Source organism: Triticum dicoccoides, chromosome 3B, assembly GCF_002162155.2.
Source record: "Triticum dicoccoides isolate Atlit2015 ecotype Zavitan chromosome 3B, WEW_v2.0, whole genome shotgun sequence".
Lineage (NCBI taxonomy): Eukaryota > Viridiplantae > Streptophyta > Magnoliopsida > Poales > Poaceae > Triticum > Triticum dicoccoides.
In genome coordinates this window covers 89,656,254-89,667,148 of record NC_041385.1, presented here as the reverse complement: position 1 = coordinate 89,667,148, position 10,895 = coordinate 89,656,254, and positions in this window count along the sequence as shown.

Here is a 10,895-nt window from a genome sequence, read left to right as displayed (position 1 = left end):
TCTCTCCTCCCTCCTCCTCCCTCCACCCTCAATCTCTCCTCACTAATAATGTAGTTTATTTACTATTTTTAGTAAGTGCTTAATTTAGTTTATTTAGTAAGTGATATTTAGTAAGTACTTAATAGAAGTAGTTTATTTAGTAAGTGCTTAATTTAGTTATGTTAGGTTTATATATAAGATAATTTAGGGTTTCATTAAGTTATTTTTAGTAAATGTTAGGGCTAGAACTAGGATGTTTTAGACATAGTTTGTTAGTGATAGAACTAGAAAAGTAGGGAATAGTTTTTTTGAATATAAAATAGTTTTTTGAATAGGATAGAAAACTAGTGAATAGGTATAGAAATTTTTTTAATTTTGTTTTTCAATATAGTAATGTATTGGAAAATTTAATTATTTTTATGTCATTATCACTTTCTCATCAAAGAATGCTATATGAGATTTGATGATCTAAAATTTTCACTCGGTGGAATATGCAGGCTTTGTAGAGTCGTGTCTCCTTGGGGTGATCGTCATCGGGGCTACCTCTAGCTACTTCCTCTACACCCGAGTCGCTGAGCTAAAAGTCCATCTCCTCCTTCACTACTCCTCGGTGTGTTGAATGGAGTAGAACTATGGTATTGAGTCGGTGAGCTCATGTGCGAATGCTTATGATAATTGATCCGGATGGAATTGCAAGTTAAGCATCGTTGTATGTGTATGGACATCTTTGTATCGCATGGAAAATCCGAGTGACCTATGTTTTGACGGAGTGTTGATTCATTTCTGTTCTGGCAAATTTTAGGCTCTTGATATGTCCTATTTTAGCAAAGGTCATGCCGGATTTTTCCATGAATTTAATCATGGCTTGTGCTAGAATATGTAGGAAATATCGAGTGCCTCGGATTTTCTAGAAAGAGAACTAAACGACATTTCGAGTTGACTTTAAGTCTATCGGGGCTCCATACTTGTGCTAGAAGAAGAATGTCGAGTCTTGTCATGGGGGTCGCTTTTCCTTCTTCTCTTCGTGATAGACCTTTGTTCTGCACTGGGGAAGAAGGATTAGCGACCATCATCAACGGTCGAAAAATCGGTGAGGGAGTGTCCACCATATATGAGAGAAGAAGAATGTCGACTGTTGTCGTGGGGGTCGCTTCTCCTTCTTTTCCTTGCGCTAGATATTTGTAATGCACTAGGGAAAGGAGGAGTAGCGACCATCACTGATGGCCGCAATATCAGAGAGGGAGTGCCCACCATATAAGTGAGATGAGAGTTTAGTAAGGAAGACTCGACAGACCTAAATTCAACCCGTTGCATATTGAGTAATAGTGATCTGTGTGTTGAGTTTCCTGGTAGTTGCCTTCGGTCGATTTTTAATTAATTGTTTCAACTATGAACATAGGAAATGTCTGACGATGAAAAGGAATTCGGTATGTGCGAATACTGTGAAGACGAGCGCGGCCTGTGCGACAGGCCTCACCTAGTTGTTGGTAGGCGCTTCAGCATCAAGCTGGATGACACCTTCGAAGTGGATACAGTAAGTCACGAGCCTTCGTCTTTTTTTGCAATTAAGCATGACTTCTGCTTCTTTTGCTTCAACTTATACTTTTAATTTTTTTATTATTCTACTAGTGTATCCCCTGCCATGCAAGAATATATGTCTTCGATAAGGTTGGTTTCAGTAATATGGAAACTATGGAGGTAAAAAGAGTTAACTTGAGGACCGAGCATGGTTATAGTTTTGCCGCAAAATTATACAATTCAGACACCTACATCCATTTTGAATGCAAACAATGGAGAGAACTATGCAAGGCTTATGCATTTGATCCTGATATGCTTATCACCTTTGATATTCGTCCGGAAGATGATATTGAAGATAATATCGACATCTGGGTCGATGTGCAAACGCTTCCAGTTCTACCATTATGTGAGTTTATCAACCATATTTATGTCTTGGATATTGTTTATTCAAAAATAGTTGACAACTAATTTCTATTGACAACTTATTTCCATTCAAGCAAACATGTATGGCGCTTGGTAGACATGACCTACTACTGTCCCGGGGCTAAACTAAACTGTGAGGAGATAAGTCATTATGTTTCATGGCTTGAGGATCTTCATACTGTAAAGACAAATTATTTTCCTAAACTTGAAAATCTTAGTACTCAAAACGTGTGACCAATAGTGTTCGTACTGAACTACGGTCACATATAGTTAGGAAAGATGGTAAGATCTTTACTATTTGTCCTCAGTGCATCTTTTGCATACATTATTTTTTAAGCTAAACTTCATTGCTAAGTATGTTATTACGATGTTCTTCAACAGGGACTCCCGATGATAGTTGTGCCTTAGTGGATTGAGGCTAAAGGTCGCATGTCCATGGTTATCATACGGCCAAGACATCCTACATTGCACATGAGTGTATTTAGGATTTCTAAAAGCGAGCAAGTCTTAATAGTCAAAGACTAGAACAAAATTGTGAAGGGGCAGCAATCAGAAGCGTAGCCCACAATTAGGAGAGGTTCATCTGCATGCTCCAATATGATGAATCGGGAGTGCTACACATGTTCTATGCTATTTTACCTGAGAGAGAGCAGCATGAGTGATTAGCTAGCTAGAATGATTGTTGGTGGTGATGACTATGATGATTATTATTAGCTAGTGTTGGTGGTGATTAGCTATGACTATGATGATTAAATAGTGTTGGTGGTGATAACTATGATGATTATTAGCTAGTGTTGTTGGTGATGATATGACGCAAGAGTTTTTATATTAATATGATGATGATGATGATGAGTTATTATATCATTGGGTGAAAGAACCACGGATTAGTTTCAAGTGGATGGATCCTAAGTGATCAAGTCATGGATTATCGTGATAATCCATGACTTGGTCACTTAGGATCCATCCATTTGAAACTAATCTGCGGTTCTTTCACCTAGTGATTTAATAACTCATTATAATGAGAAAAACAATCTCTAAATTGCTACTGTATGAAAACTTGTATAAAGGTGTATTAATACGACCTAAAATTAAAAAATTAGAATACGGAATAATAGTAGTATCGCGGGCTGTGAGAAGCGCTACTAGTAATTACCAGTGGCGACTATTGTAGAACACACTACTACTAAGTAGATATAGCAGTAGCGCGTGCCAACAAATGCTACTGCTAATCTTTAGTTGTAGCGTTATATTAGTAGCGCGGTTACCAGCGCTACTGATAGGCCAATAACCCGCGCTACTGCTGGGCTTTTCCCTAGTAGTGCACACCTAGCTGTGGATCCATGCGTCATTTAGGAGGAAGGAATGGATTCTTGATGGAATGAGTCTGAGCGCTGTCGTCGGGCGGCCTCATCCTGGGAGCGGCGGAGCGCAAGCCGGATGGTCATCTCCTCCTCGGGGCCGCGTGGGATAAGCTCGGAGTTGACAAATATGGAGGTGTAGGACTCGGATCCGCTGCCCGCCATACCAAAGATCTTCATATGGGAGCTTGGGTGTGGAGTAGAGTGGATGGGAGGGGAGGGGAGTGGAGTGGTTAGGGTTTGGTCCCGGGAGCCGATGGTGACGATTATATGTGGGGTCGGGTGGACCAGCATGGGCCGGGGATGATGTGACGGACGCGCCCGGGCCTCCCCATATCCACCCCATATTTGGGTTGGATATGAGGGGTGCCGGTCATCCCGAGCATTTGTGGCCGGTTTGAGACGCCCATCTGGATCGGTTTTTTATTTTGACCGGTTAGTGAATGGGCCGTCCGCCCTAGCGTATGAGGAGGGTTTGAGGCGCCCAGCTATAGATGCTCTAATTATCTTATACACATGGTTTTATGTCATCAAATAAATTGATTCACTGGCATATGTCCAATCTATGTGTGTGAATCATCTACGATACAAGATACATTAGTGCAATCTAGGTGGATTTTTAAAACAATTTGCATTTAGTTGTGGCATGCATAACTTTTCAAATTGAAATTTGCTTTACTTATGCTAAAATTTCCTACATAGTTTAAATCATAAACCATCCACACCATCAAGCCCATGCAACTAATCCAGTTTTCACCACATACACGTTCTCCACACCATCAAGCACATGCAAGTCATCCACATCATTATTTTGCATTTTTTTACTTTCAAACAACAAATAATTAAACTTGAGTCATAGCACAGTATAACTTGCATCCACCCTCCATTTACCTCTAGGTTTTCTACTGACATATGGTGAGAATGTGGTCGGCATTATTCTCATATATTCTAATTTTATTGCTATAAATTTTCGTAGCAATACCTGGGGTGTTATCTAGTGGGATTAGATTTCAAGCAACCATTCAATATTTAAGGTATTAATCAACGCCCCTCCCTCATCGAAGCCCGTCAAACTTTGTTTGTAGTAGACAATCAGAAAGTCGTTGGTTGAGAGTTGAGACCCTTGGGGCCAACACACTAGAATAACAACCGTCACCAATAAGGAGAAGTGTAAATCCAAAGGATCCAATCTTTCTTTTTGCGAGAAAACTTCTGATCTATTCATCTTCAATCATGGCAGTACAACAAACACCATAAATAAAAAAATTGCATCCAGATTCATAGAGCACCTAGCGATGACTACAAGCATTGAAGCGAGCGGAAGGAGCACCGACGTCATCGCGCCTCCCTCGCTGGAGCTGGGAAAAACTTGTTGTAGTAGACAATCAAGAAGTCATCGTGCTAAGGCCCCATAGGACCAGCGCACCAGAATAGTAACCGCCGCTGATGAAGAGTAACGTAGATCGGAATTATCCAACCTGAAAACACAGGAACATAGACTAAAAACCAAATCCGAGCAAATCAACACAACTAGATCCGCCGGAGACATACCTCCACACGCCCACTAACGATGCTAGACGCACAATTGGGACGGGTCCAATCTGAAGACACGTGAAGTCTGGATCCAAGCAGTTCGACGATGACTTGCTTGGATCCACGGGGGGCTTGCTTGGACTATTGTTGACCTTCTTGACTTGTGTCGACCAGACTTCACTTTTGTTCACTACTTACGTGGCGTGCCAGGTAGGATAGGTTGTGGGACCTTCAATACAGTTGAAACCATTACTACAATAGGCTCACTTTTGAGATAGTGGGGGCGCCATCCTGGATGGCTTGTGCTTTTGTTATCTTAGTAGGTGCTCTCGAGTGTTGCAAGCTCCTCTAGTGCATGGCTTTGATTTTAGGGATTTTTACATCTATGCCCCTGGTTCCTTAGCTCTATTCATTCATCCCCATGCTCTTAAACTTTTGCTCAATTTTCCCCACTCCCTTGCCAGAAACCCTCATAACTAGGCACAACGGACGCTGCCGTCGGGTCAAAGGCTTGACCATTAACTCTGACTAGTGGGGCCATGCTAGACTGTGTCGTCCGTTCGACCTGACAAGTGGGGCCGCGTTGGGTGGTGTCACTGTTCGACCATTGGGTTGTGGTTTCTTTGGGCCATCCCTTGCATTAAAAACGTTTGTGCGCACCACCAGGACATAAGCCTGCTATGCATGCACCCAACAAAGCCTACATGCATGCGTCGATCGAGCCTGCATGCGCCGATGCCACGATCCCACGATGCGCCGACCGAGCCTGCATGCGCCGATGCGTCCGCCATGATGCACTGACCGAGCAGCTTTCTTGCACGCCAGCCGCCACAGATGCAGCGACGGTCACTGCCGCTGGTTCCTCTCTTCTAGCTAGGTGGCTACATATTTGTGGCTTGTGTAAAAAAAGAGCCATGCCCTTGCTTAGTTGTACTCATTCATCCCTACTAACAAAGCTTGCTTGCATGCACTAGGTGGTTACTAACAAGGGAACCCTACTAACAAGCCGAGCTCTCTAAGAAAATAATCAACAAATATGTAGTCCCAATATAGGGCCAACAAGCTCATAGCATGATCACATATCTCAAACTAGGAAGAACTTAATAATAGAATAGAGAGAAAACTTAAGAATAGAATTTAAGAAAAGGGCCAACAAGCCCATAGCAACTCCAACATAGTTCAATTACAACTTAACATAACATAGACTAAAAAAAGGTAGAGGGTTTAGAACCCTAGCCGACGCCTTCTCCACCTCTCTCCTCCTCCAGGCGCCCTTTTCACTGCTACTCCGGGGCGTTGTCGATGGGGTACGGAAGATTGTGCATGCGCGTCGCGGTGGGGAAGATGTTGTTGTACTCTGTGAACCTGTTGTGGGTGGTGAAAGCGATAAACTCGGAGCCACACCAAAACACCCAGCCGAGGAGGTAGAAGGCGTTGAATGTGTTGGTGAAGTAGGCAAGGAGAGCAACCACCACCCGGTTTTGGATGACCTCCTCAACGCGGAACATCGTTGGAGATCCCCTCGGGAGGTGGTGGTAGCCGGACGCGAGGAAGAACTCGGTGAAGTTGCTTGCGGTCCTCAGCCTTGATATAGCCCACACACGTAGTGTGTGATCAACGTACACGCCGGTAGGGTAGAGCCTCTCCGGCACGGTGGGTAGGAAGCGGTAGGTTGGTCTAGTGTACTGCATGGCTGAGGAATGTGCAGAAGACGGAGCAAGGGTCAAAGAGCAAGAAGGGAGATGGATGAGGGATGGCAGAGGCAGAGGGTGGCTTAAATAGCCGTAGTGCTACGTGTTATTTGGTCATGGCAATAACGGGGTCAAATGTGAAGTAACCCGTTTTCAAACCCACTGCAGCATCGGGAGTGTACACATGTGGGAAACGGTGGTTTGAAAAAGAAGAAGAAAAAGAAGCTAATTGCACGCGTGGGAATCCGTGGTCATATATATTATATGAACAAAAAGAGACAATTTTTGAATAGTTTGTGGCCATTTTGCATGATAAAAATAAATTTGTCCCTTAAAAATTGGTCATTTGCCACGCAATGTCAATTCATTTCAAACGATGCAAAAATACAAAGCCAGCACGTTCACAAAAAACAGAGCAAACGATGCAAAAATACAGAGCTAGCACGTTCACAAAAAACAAAGCAAACGATGCAAAAAAACGACGCAATTCGACGGCCCAACCAGAGCTTGGTTTCCTTTTGGGCCCAATAACAATGTTTTTTTTCACAGAGTCAGTGGTGGGTGAGCAGCCGAGCACAACGAATAGGATAGCCTCTCGCGGATCGCCCCGCGATCCAACGATGCGGAGCCATCCTTGTGATCCAACGGCGCGGAGCCTGCACACAGCCAGCCCACGTAGTTCCTTCTAGAAGGCCAGATCTGAGGGTTGTCGCTTGGCGCGATGGTATGATCCGACGGCTGACGTTGGGAGCTAGGTTTAGGCGAAACCCCGCGGGGTTTTGAGGGGTTTTGAGCTGGTCAACGGGTTTTCGATGGCTTTGACTAAGCATAAGTAACTTTAAAAAATCAAAAAAATGAAACCTTCGCCGTTCGTTGTTTTATAAGACAAACTAACAAGGAAAAATACTAAACTTGGTCTATGGTCATTTTCATGACAAAAACCTTAGCTGGCACGATCGAGGTCAAATGAGCATCATTAATTTTTAAAAATCAAAAAAAATATAACCTGCGCACAATGTTGTCTTATGTGACATGTTATCAACCAAAAATCATAAACTTGGTATATGGTCATTTTCATGAGAAAACCTTCACACATATGAGCTATCATGTACATGATTTCATAGAGTTCAAGGAGAGGAGGTGGTGTTACCTTCTGTTTTTGAAAAATTAAAAAAAATAAAAAAATCAAAAAAAACCACTAAAGCTTTATTTTAAAGTGAATAAGAAGGATCTGAAGTTAGTTTTCCATTTTCATGTTTCAAAACGTGTTTTTAATAGTTTTTATATTAAATCATATGTTTTCAAAAGAAAATGTAAAAATATGAAGATTAATTCAAAAAATAGTGAGACTTCGAATCTACACAACGGAAAGTGAATATGTGTTAATAAAAAAACATTTGGCTCATTTAGAGTAGGTTCAAACAAACTTGATTACAAATGGGTTGTTTACCCTTGCTTGGGAGCTCATTTGGAGCACATTTTCTCAAATTCAAATTTATTTGACCTCCTCTAAATCACTTCAAATTTTGCACACATGATCTCCTACACAAATATAGATAGTTTGCCAAGGTTTTACTTGTTTTTGCATTTTCTTGAATTTGTACTGTCTAGGTTTGCCAAGGTTTACATGATCTCATTTGGAGCATGCATTTGATTTCCTACACAACATGTGTGATCATTGCAGCACCTAAGATCATAGTTCACAACATCTAAGCATAACTAACCATAGATTCAGGACAAACAAATATACCACATGCAAATTTAAGGACAGACGAATATAGATAGCAACTAGATTACTAGCATAACCAACGAGAGATTCAGTTGAACAAACCATAACCAACGAGATTCAGTTCAACAAACCAAAAGTAACCCAACAGTTCAACAAACCAAACTAAAAGTAACGCAACATCACATCTTCGGTCACATCACGCCAGAGTCAGGGCCTTCGCGAGGGCGGCATGTTGCCCCCTGATCATGTAGTCCTCCCCGCGAATCGCCACATCCTCAACATGAGACAGAAGGTGATCGAAGCGGCCATCCCTTGGCTTTGGCTTGGTGGTGCAGTAGGGGAAGTGCCACTTCTTGAACTTGCAATTGTAGAAGGAAGCAACTCCCTTGGCTTTGATCTTCTCCACCTCCTTGGCTGTGAAGGACGCGACGTTGCCCTTGTACACATCATCTCCAGAATCATACTGCACAGATGAATGAATTGCATTAATACATTATAGATTCATATACACCATGTCAAAGGAACTAAATGAACAAGGGATATGCTTACCTCATATTCAGAATCGTCACTAAACGCCCCCTCGTACGGGTCGTAGTCGGCCAGCTTCCTCTTTCTTCCCCCCCCCCCCAAACCATCATCCTCCTGAATATACAATTACATCCATCACTAGTAGCCAATTGAAATTTTAGATATGCACACATGACACATTGATCATAGGGCTAATATACTCCCAATATCAGAAATGTTTTAGAAGTGGGGTTTTCTATTTCTGTGCCCCTTAGCTCTATGCATTCAAAAACCACATCCATCACTAGTATATCAATGTATTAGATTTGTACACACATTTATCAAAACCCCCAATATGACATTCAAATAACACATTGATCATTGGTCATGCACACACATTGAAGAACAAAGCTAATATAACTACATATTGTGAAAAAATTTATATACTAATGAATCAAATAACTTCTTAATCAATGGATTCCATTTGGGCATATGACATTCAAAACCCCAATCTGGGTAGCATTCAAAAACAAATATAACAGGGACCCAATCTAACGCAATGAATCTGAGTAGCATTAAAAAACCCAATCTGTGAGCACTAAAAACAAATCTAATAAGCGTCATAGCATTAAAAAGCCAATTTGTTCACAACATCTAGCATTTTTGCAACGAATTTATCCAAATCTAAAAACAAATCTAAAAACCCCAATCATTGCACCACCTAAAATCATAGCTCACAACATCTAGCTAGCATTTTTGCAACGAATTTATCATACAAACCCTAGTCCAAAAACCCCCATACCCCCAACCCCGGCCCATCTGTCAAACCAACTACTCTAACCATCTGAACTACTGTATGAATCACAATCTAACCAATGCAACTACGGAGCAACTAACTCTACAAGCTAAGCAAGTGCAAATACCTGCTCCTCCACGGCAGGCGGCGCAACGGGGGCATCGGGATGTACTGCGCCGCTCGACGTTGTCACCTTCTGCAGCGATGAGGCAGAGCCCGCCACATCCGCAGCGGTTGCGAGTTTCCCCACACCACCATGGACGCCGCCGACATCTGCGGTCACCGCGCCCTGACCCTGCAGCTCCACCACATCTCCGGCCACTGCACCGGCGTCACCACGAGCGTCGGCCATCTGACAGATGGAGGCGATGAAGGTGAGGAAGAGGATGCGGTGGGGGAGAGCGAGATGGTGCGGTGGAGGCCGTGGAGGAGAACAAGACGATGTCGGTTGGGGAGAGGAAGACGATACGGCAGCGAGGGGATTTGGGGGAAAATGATAGGGGCGATGGAGGTGGTTGCCCTATTTATATGATGCGACGTTTCGAGCATATGTCCATGGACACGTGCTACCCCACGATCGCGGTCTTGCATGCGCCCACGTATACACGACCCCACTCGTAGCTAACGGTCAAAGGCATTGACCCGACGGCAACGTGCGTTACGACCTGTTCTGAGGGTTTCGGGTAAGGGAGTGGGGAAAAGTGAGCAAAAGTTAACAGAGTAGGGATGAATGAGTAGAGCTAAGGAACCAGGGCACAGAAATTGATTTTATGTGTGGTTCCTGATGATTCCTGCTTGGGTTACTAGTGTCCCATCTAGGCCGATGGTCCGTGGCGCTTGTGTCGATGATCCTTTGGTCATTTCCATTGTTAGTTTTATCCCGAGGTGGTGCCATCTTGTGTTGTACTATTTTTTTTTATTCAATGGATACATGTATCTCTCCACTTTGGTTTGGAAAAAAAATTGATTTGTTATGCATGATAGACTAAATACCATAGTCATGCTGCACGAAAAAACTTTCTTTCTGGCAAACTATGCATCTTAAATTTGTGGTGATGGAGTCTTGCAAACAAGAGATCGCCTATTCTAAAATTGCAAAGCTTGCCAACCTTGATGGAGCTACATCTTGTTGAAATCTTAGGATGGGCCTAAGGGCCCATTTAAGCCATCTAACAATTTCTGAAAATCTCTAAGGGCCCATGTGGGTTATATGAAACTAGGGGTGGTGGGAAGTTTAGTCCCATCTTGATATTTTATGAGGAGTTGGACCTCCTTATAAGAGATTTTTCTTCCACATGCTATTGGAGCTTGAGAAGAGAAGAGGCCCTCGCGCGCTCCTCCTCCTCTGCCCATCGGGCCAT